The sequence below is a fragment of the Callorhinus ursinus genome, unplaced genomic scaffold, assembly GCF_003265705.2.
Source record: "Callorhinus ursinus isolate GAN/ISIS: 27379988/994484 unplaced genomic scaffold, GSC_fseal_2.0 scaffold12, whole genome shotgun sequence".
NCBI classification, from domain to species: Eukaryota; Metazoa; Chordata; class Mammalia; order Carnivora; family Otariidae; genus Callorhinus; species Callorhinus ursinus.
This window is the reverse complement of record NW_027397074.1, coordinates 84,786,071-84,795,381: the sequence shown is the minus strand read 5'-3', so window position 1 is coordinate 84,795,381 and position 9,311 is coordinate 84,786,071. Positions and strand designations below refer to the sequence as shown.

The 9,311-nt window shown below is 45.6% G+C and overlaps 1 protein-coding gene across 1 annotated transcript in view; it reads left to right on the top strand.

The window, feature by feature from the left end:
• Nucleotides 1-8,769: 8,769 nt before the first annotated feature.
• The window catches only part of ZNF777 (zinc finger protein 777), a 27,758-nt gene continuing 27,216 nt past the window's right edge, over nt 8,770-9,311 (top strand). Inside the window, exon 1 of the mRNA XM_073899359.1 lies at nt 8,770-8,898. The gene's annotated coding sequence lies outside the window, so the exon portion shown is untranslated. The remainder of the gene's footprint in view (nt 8,899-9,311) is intronic.

Sequence of the window (9,311 nt, the reverse complement as noted above, 5' to 3'; positions counted from 1 at the left end):
TCCTTACTGGGAAATCTGAGCGCTCTCACTCCCTGGCTTAGAGTCCTTCAATGACTCCCATCACCTACTGCTGAAAATCCAAATTTTAGGCCTGCATAGCTGACCCTCATGAGGTGGCTCCTCCCTATTTTCATCTTCTGCCTAAACTGAACTGCCTGCCTTCCCTGAGCACCATGCTGTTCCATGTCTCTGCACATGCTGTTCCCGCTGCAGCAGTGCCCCGCCCCCCAGCTCCCCCGTGCACCTGGCACACTCCTTACCCCTCGGGTCATGGCTCAGCATCACCCAGCTATCCCTGGTCTCTGCAGGGGGCACTGATGTCTCCCCCGTTTCTCACAGACCCTTGCTCGGGTTCCTTCTGTCTTCATATTAGGCTCTCCCCTAATTTGTATATAATGTGTTCCTGGAAGTGCGTATAAAGGTGTGTGTATAAAGATGAGGCAGTACACTTACACAAATCCTAAGGCAGGCTTCATTCCCTGACAGCTATAAACAAAATTCCTGATTTGACGTAATCATCAAGCTCCTTTTGACCCCGAGTATTGTGCAATTTATACATGATTATTTAAACACATTAAAAGTGCAATTTAGACATTAAACATATACTTAAATAATCTGTCTTTGAAAATAGGGCAAAAAGGAATAAATGCAAATATTGTGGGTTGTATAACCTGATACAAACATCTGGATATTCCAAATGGGGTGCCTGGGTGGCTCAGTCGTTAAGCATCTGCCTTCGGCTCAGGTCATGATCCCAGGGACCTGGGATCGAGCCCCACATCGGGCTCCCTGCTCCGCGGGAAGCCTGCTTCTCCCTCTCCCACTCCCTCTGCTTGTGTTCCCTCTCTCACTGTTTCTCTCTCTGTCAAATAAATAAATAAAATCTCTCAAAAAAAAAAAACAGATGGGATATAATAAATATAATTTTAAATACAGAGCTTAGAAAGGAGTAAAGGGAAATCCTGGTGTACCAGAAACGAAGACAAAACAACACCCACGTTATAAGCACGTGAACAGTTGCTGCATCTAAGAGGGTGGGTATATAAGAGAAGGGTATACAGGCCTTGGGCTTGTTGAAGGTCAGAGTTGGAGCTGACGCCTCCTCCAGAGAAAGGCCCTTAAAGATCTCGTCTTCAGAAAATACATGGTTCAGAAAAAATGCACCCCAACACTAAAAGATGATATGCTAGTTGGGTCCTCAGGAAGCAGATACCAAGTCACAGTTTGGAGTGCAGGACGTTTACTGGGGAATAATGCTATAAAAGGTAAAGGCAGGAGGAAGCAGGATTTTGCAGGCAAAGTCTCAGACCAGGACACAGACCTAACATCCATGAAAGGGAAGAGGTGTGCAAGCAGGTTTGGGCAGCAGGAACTGAACATACTGTGGTTCTGACAGAGTTTGAGCCAGCCAAAGGATTCTAGAGCAAATAATTCCTGTTAGAGGAGTCCTGTGTTGAGTAGAAATGCCCAGGCCCTTGGACCCCACCTGCTCCCTCACTGGCTGGGGCTGCCCGAGAACAACGTGGACTTAGCTTGAAAGCCAAGGCATTTCCTGAAGGCGTTAATAACTACAGCTGCCAGCTAACTGCACTCCTTGTAGCTGAATGGTAAATTCTGAAAGATCTGATTGGTAGAACGCCATGGCCGTCACAAATGACAAAAAGCTTATGCCTCAGGCTGGGCTTTGGGTAATGGCAGTGGGCAGGGTGATATATTCCTTAAGAATCTAAAACTACAGCTTGTATGTCATGGCGGCTGGGATTCAAATTTACATTACCCACAGGGCTGACCAACTGACATAAAAACTGGGGCCACTGGGCCAATGAGAGCACTTGAGGTTTCTGGCTGAAGGAAACCCCCAAACAGGAGGAACTATCCTACAATCCAGACCACGAGCCCGGCTCAACATAAGCTCACAATTACAAATTGCAAAACCCACAAGGACACAGTCTGCCATCAGGGAGAATACAATAAACAGCAAGATCAAAATCCAAGAACTTGAATTCGTGTACAGATCATCCAAAATAGAATGTAACAGGAATAGTTTTATAAGGCATAAAGCTAACAGAGGGCAGAAAGTAGAAGAAACAGCATGGGAAAAGCCTGGCAAATAGAAACAAATCAGACGTGAAGAAAAATCAAGATACTGTGAGAAAGAAAGTGACATTTGAAGAAAACAACAAAATTTCTGGAAATAAAATAGTCACTGAAATTTAAAAAATTCAACGGACTGGTTAAAAAACTTACCTGGACACAGCTGAAAGGAATTAGGGAAATGAGCTACAGATGAGAAAAATACCCAAAATGAAAGAGAAAATCATGGATGGAGATATATCATATGATATGTTTAAGAGCAAAGACAAAAACACCTACCATACACCTATCTAATCAGATTTTCTCATCTAGAAAAAGATAATGAAGAAATTAGGAGGAGGGCGCCTGGGTGGCTCAGTTGGTTAAGCGACTGCCTTCAGCTCAGGTCATGATCCTGGAGTCCTGGGATCGAGTCCCACATCGGGCTCCCTGCTCAGCAGGGAGTCTGCTTCTCCCTCTGATCCTCTTCCCTCTCGTGCTATCTCTCATTCTCTCTCTCTCTCAAATAAATAAAATCTTTTTTAAAAATTTTTAAAAATTTAAAAAAAAATTAGGAGGAAATACATTCTTAAAAGAATGGCTGACAATCTTCAAGACTTGATGGAAGACATAAATCCTCAAATTCAAGAGGCCCAAAGGTATAGCCACACTTAGAAACATCGTGGTGAAACTAAAACCACCAAAAACAAAAGGAAAATCTTAAAAGCAGCCAGGGAAAGAGATTGACATGAAAGGAAAAGGTATCAGAGAAGACCATAGGCTCTTCTAGGATAACAATAGAGTCAGAAGACAACGAGCTAACACCTGCAAAGTGGTGAGGGAGAATACTGTCAACCTAGATTTTGTACCCTGCTCGATTATCACACACAAGCAACGCCAAATAAAGACGTTTGTCAGAAGATAAAGACTGAGAATGAACCAGTTATAGACCCTCGCTGAAAAACTGCTGAGGACTGTCTTTGGGAAGAAGAAACTTGAACCCAGTACAGAGGAGGAGGAATCATAAGGAGAATCATGAGGGGGGGAAAAAAAACAGTAAATATGGGTGAATATTAACACATGTGGACTTCATAAGACAATAATAAAGATAAATTTGAGAGATACAAAACAAAGTATCTATGACACTAGACAGTGGGGAGGAAGGACGGAGCATGATGTCAGTGAAAGCATCCTACGGTCTTTGTAATTTCCAGGCAAGGGCAATCATACATATTTGTAAGTCAATCATACAAACTTAAATGTTCATCATAGCCTCTAAAAGAATAGGAGGGGCTCCTAGCAGAGGGAGGAAAGGTGAATTAGGAAAACTTGATTCATCTAATAGAAGGTGGGAAAAGGGGGAAATGAGCAAAGTTATGGTAAATAAAGATCACAAAATAAGGTGACAGAAAAAACCCAAATAGTTCTCACCGTTCACTATGAATAGAAAATAAGCTCTTTGGTCAAAAGACACATTGTCAGATTATAAAACTAACTAAACAAAGATCCAGCTCTATGCGTTGAAGTTTTAGTGAGAAATATTCCTTGGGGCATAAATTTTCCTTTCTCCAAGACTGCCCCATAATCACATTATGTCAACTCTCCTCTTGCTGGCTATTCTGTACCATGATGACATGTTGTCAAAATTCCAAAATGTTTCACCGCTTTCCCTCACCAGAAGAGTCTCATTCCAGCTTCAGTCTGAACCATACTTGAACTTCAGTGGCAAACTCAGTCAGACCTTGTGTCCTCTGACTGGTGGGGAGAGCACAGGGTCTGCTCCTCAAACCCTTCCTCCTTTCTCTCCCTGGTCTTCCCACACTTGCTTCACCCAGACTCCAGCTTAGGACTTCACAAAGCTTCACTTTTGGCCAAAGCATGGAGAGTTCCAAAAGGACACGAAGGAGGATGTTCTCATGTGTGTTGCCATAGAGACTTCGTTCAGCTTGGTGCCACCTGGGACTGTGGGGTTCCACTGGTACAGTGGGTTCCTGGAGGGGGATGTGAGGTTGTCTTGGGGTAGTACTCAGCTCTACCCTGAATTCCTCTGACATGGAGAAGCATTTCCTGAGGGCTATCAAGAAATGTCTGCCCCTAACTCTTCCCAGGAGTAGCCACCCATTATGTGGCCTGTGGCATATGAGCACACCAGGGGTCCCCCGCCCCCCACATGCTGTGCTCCTTTACAAGAGCGCAAGGCAACTGCTTGGGTCTTATTGCACCACTGGGGTTCGAGGGTTCGAACAGGGTGGGAGTAGCCCCTCCTTTTTCCTGTGATGTCTTTAAGCCTTCAGAAATCGCTACATTAAAAGCCACCTGGGGGGGCGCCTGGGTGGCTCAGTCATTCAGCGTCTGCCTTCGGCTCGGGTCATGATCCCAGGGTCCCGGGATCGAGCCCCACATGGGACCCCCTGCTCGGTGGAGAGCCTGCTTCTCCCTCTCCCACTCCCCCTGCTTGTGTTTCCTCTCTCGCTGTGTCTCTCTCTGTCAAATAAATAAAATCTTAAAACAACAACAACTTTTAAAAGCCATCTGCTTCCATGTGCCAGCATGCTCACAGACTTCAGGGGATACGTACCAAGTGCTTCTCTTCTTCCCTATGACGGAAGAGGGAGTCTGGAAAAGGCAATGAGCGAAGTCCTGGGCCCCACCGAGGACACTGAATGGTCTCACGTGGAAGGGGGAGGATGGCCAGGAACCGCCTTCTCTCTAGTCCTCTTTGTATGTGTGGGGAGGAGGTGAGGGCGCGCTTCCTGGTAAAGCTCCGCAGGTGAGTGTCCCGACTCCTTCTGGCCACAGGGAAGTAAATTGTGGGGCCTTTGGTCCCAGCTTACACCTTTGGTCCTCAGCTCTGGACCTTAGCCTCGATCCCCAGACATGGACAAAATGACACTTGACATCTTGTCACATGCTGTTTACAAGAGACGTCCCTAAAACTTAAAAGTACGACATGGTGCAAAGTAAAGAGTTGGGGGAGAAAAGCCATACTAGCAAACGCTCATCGAAAGGAAATGGACTAGTAAATACCGTTAGACAAAGCCAACTTTAATGCAAGAAGCATTACTAGGATAAAAAGGATCACTGTATTATGAAAAAAATAAGGTACAATATACCTAACAGCATGGACTCATAACATATAAAGCAAAAAATGACAGAACTATGAGGAAAATTTTGGAAAAAAATCACAAAGGGAGATTTCTATATACTTCTATTTGATAAAACAAACAAAAATTAGTAAGAATCTAGAATATTTGAAAAGCATATTTAACTAATTTTATCCAATTAGAGATTTTATGTTCAAATACATGAAATATTTACAAAAACTGGCTACAAAACAAATTACAACAAATTCCAAATAACCAATTTTATTCAGACTCCTTTTCATAGTCACAGCATAATAAATTAGAAATAATAAAACAATATACAAGGTGTTTGTAAAAGAGAAGAACCATTTAAGAAATAAAACACCTTTTGCTCACATTTAAAAAAAAAGATTTTATTTTTAAGTAATCTCTACACTGAACTTTGGGTTCGAGCTCACAACCCCAAGATCCAGAGTTGCATGCTCTGGGCTAAGTCAGTTAAGTGACCCACTCTTGGTTTCGGTTCAGGTCATGATCTTCCGGTTGTGGGATCCAGCCCTCCGTAGGGCTCCACCCTGAGCAGGGAGTCGGCTTCAGATTCTCTCTCCCTCTCTCTGCCCACCACCCCCCCCGCACTGCACGCGTGCAAGTCCATGCTCTCTCGCTCTCTTGCTCTCTCAAATAAATAAATAAATCTTAAGGGGAAAAAAAAAAAGAGTTGCATGCTCTACAAACTGAGCCAGCCAGGCGTCCCAGCTCTCATTTTAACACTGCTCTACATGTTTGGTTTTGGGGGGGCGCCTGGGTGGCTCAGTGGGTTAAGCATCTGCCTTTGGCTCAGGTCATGATCCCGGGGTCCTGGGATCGAGCCCTGCTTTGAACCCCACATCAGGCTCTCTGCTCATCGGGGAGCCTGCTTCTCCCTCTCCCTCTGCCATTCCCCCCACTTGTGCTCTCTGGCTCTCTCTATCTCTCTGTCAAATAAATAAATAAAATCTTTTTTAAAAAAATACATGTCTGGTTTTTGGAACAATTCCTATTGTAAAAAGCTTATAGCAAAAAATTTCAGCTGACTACAGAATATTTAATATTAATATATCAAATGTACAACTAGTAATCTTGAGGGGGGAATATACTGAGAGGATATACAGTTATAAAAGTAGCTTCATGTGAAACATGTCAAATGGAAGGCATATTTTTATGTTTCCCTTTTCACATACGCTAGAAGACAAAGAAAAATAAATTCAAATCAGGTAATTAACTCTTCGGTGGTTGAAGTCTTTCGTTTTACTTTGGTAACAAGAAAATCCAAAATTAATACTGAATTTCCCATCTCACATTCGTCTGAAAAAGAATGATCATATATTCATTCATCTAGGTGCTTCTCCGTGGGATATTAGCTGATTAGTTGATTTCTGGGCCCCATCAAAATTCTAGCTGGCTTAGTTGCAGAAATTCACAAGCTGGCCCTAAAATTCAAAGGGAAGTTCAAGGCATCCCGAATGGCCCAAAACAATCTTGAAAAAGAAGAGCAAAGTTAGAGGACTCACGCTTCCTGCTGATAACATTTGGAAACATAAAATGTATGCTACCAATAACACAAAGGATGGTGAGTAACCTGCTGTAAGATTAAAGCACCATACTGAGGGGGTATAACTCCCGTGAAGTAGGCTATTAAAATTTAAAGCTGTACATTTTAAAACTTAGGGCAACCATTAAAAATGAGGTATAACTTATAAGTGTACAGTGAAAATAGAATTACTAAAAAACAAATACTCTATCCAAATGCAGGCAAAGAAAGAGAAAGAAATTATGGAAGACTTGGAACACAAAGAAAACAACTAGCAAAACGGTAGATGACGATGCGATCCTATCAGTAAGCACATTAAATTTGGTGACAGGGGTCATATCCACAATATGTTTTCCAAAAACACCTATAAACCAGTTAAGAAAAAGACCTCACAACAGAAACACTGGCAAAGGATATGGAGAGAAAATTTGAAGAGGGAGAAACCAAATGTCTAGTAAATGTGAAAAGATGTTCCATTCTCTTAATAATCAGGGAAATACAAATATCAGCACAAAGTAAAATAACGCACTATCATTGCAAACTCATTGTGTGGACAAGGTTCGAAGTCCATTATCAGTAAGTGTTGGCAAGGCTGTGGAAACAGGACCCCACGCACAGCTGGTGGGAGCGTCGCTGGGCACCATCTCACTGGTGAGCGATTTGGTGAACACAGGGAACAGGAAGGCACCCCGTCACCCACTCTTCTGTGTCTTGGGATCTCTCCGAGAGAAACTCAAACATGGGCAATCGCACATGAATGCAGATGTTCCTACCAGCAGGTTTGTTTTAATTCCCCCGGGGGAAGGGGAAGTAAACGGGAGTTTATTCATTCAGTGAAATACTATACGGTGGTTAACATGAATGAGCCAGATACTCTTGTTTAAACAGGACTATCTCTCAAAAACAATGATGCTTTAAAAAAAAAAGAAAAGAAAAGAAAAGAAAAGCAAGCTGCAACTTGATATGGAGTGAGTTACATCATTCACATAAACATTTAAAATACCAAAGCCAGCGGTATGCACTGTTTACTGATGAACGGTAGGAAGTGCACCAAGACCTAGGTGGGATCTCCAGCCTCTGGGAAGGGAAGGAAATGGATTGGCACTGGCCTTACCCTTACCCGTAACTTTCCATTTTCATTTTTTTTTAAAGATTTTTTATTTATTTATTTGAGAGAGAGAGAATGAGAGACAGAGAGCATAGGGTCAGAGGGAGAAGCAGACTCCCTGCGGAGCAGGGAGCCCGATGTGGGACTCGATCCCGGGACTCCAGGATCATGACCTGAGCCGCAGGCAGTCGCTTAACCAACTGAGCCACCCAGGCGCCCCGTAACTTTCCATTTTTAAAGAGACATCTGAGCTGACGGCGTACTGGGTCCTGTTCCTGCTGTCTTCTAAGGCAGTTCCACCCCCGGCCTCCCTGGGGTCCAGTTAGGTGAACAAAGATATTCTACTTTTCTCCACCCCCCCTCCCCGCCCCAAGTTAGTTCCAGTTGGGTTTTCGTCACTTGTATCCAGGAGGCCTGTCTATACCTTCTTTCTTTCTTCCTTCCCCAATTTCCTTTCTAGTTCTTGCCACCTGGTAGATATTCCACAAATACATGTATAAGTGAACCTGTCCAGGAAAGGGAGCCGCCAACTCTAAGCTCTACCATTTCTTTTGGGGTATCTCTCGAGGTTAGAAAGAGCATTCCTACAGGGACTGGAACTGCAACTTAGGGTAAACAAGTCCCTTCCCACCCGGCCTCAGTTTCCTCCCAAATGACGGGTCCGGCCCCTTCCAGCCCTAGCACTCTATGATTCTCGGAATTGTGTCCTTTCATGTCGAAAACAACACTCGGGCATTTCACAAAAGCACCCAACCCCCTTGTTACCCTTGGAACCACAGCCCGCTTCCCTGGAACCCGGACTGCACAGAGCTGGTCACATGAACTCGGGCTTTCTTTGGTGTGACGGGTTTCTTAGATCCCTTTGTGAGCGCAGGTTTTGAAAGGGAACGACCCGGGTTCTGGGTTTGAGAGGAGCAGGGGGATCCGGCGGGAGGAAGGCTGTCGGAGCCAATCAAGCCGCCTCCAGACCCCAGCACGTCGCCTTGGCTGCGCGCGGCTGTTTGTGCTCGGCTCTCCAGCCTCCGGGTCTCGCCCGAGGCTGCCCGGGGAGGCGAGGACCCCAGGTGAGAGGCCAGGGGGGCCTGGGGGGGAGGCCAAGCGGTTCGGCCCGGGCTCCACGACGGGCTGGCCCGGGGCTCAGGGCGTGTCCGTCGCCGCCTGGCTGCTCGCTCGACACTGTTCGCTCCTACCGGCTGTAGATGGAGCTGTCTGGGTTCCTGCAGCCTCCGACGAGCCTCGGAGTGTTTCTCTTTAAACGGCCTGAGAGGGACATGCCTCCCAGGATGCAGTTTGTATCAACATGGCAGCTGCTGTGCAGCTCCCCTGCTGAAGAGGCGCCGGGACGGCAGCGCAGCTCGCAGCCGGGGCCGGGGCCGGAGCCGGGGTCGCAGCCGCGGCCGCACAGGGGCCGCGCGCGGGCCGGGGGCCGGTGCTGAGGGCCGGGGCCCAGCTCGCGGCCGGGGCGCAGCCCGCCCGG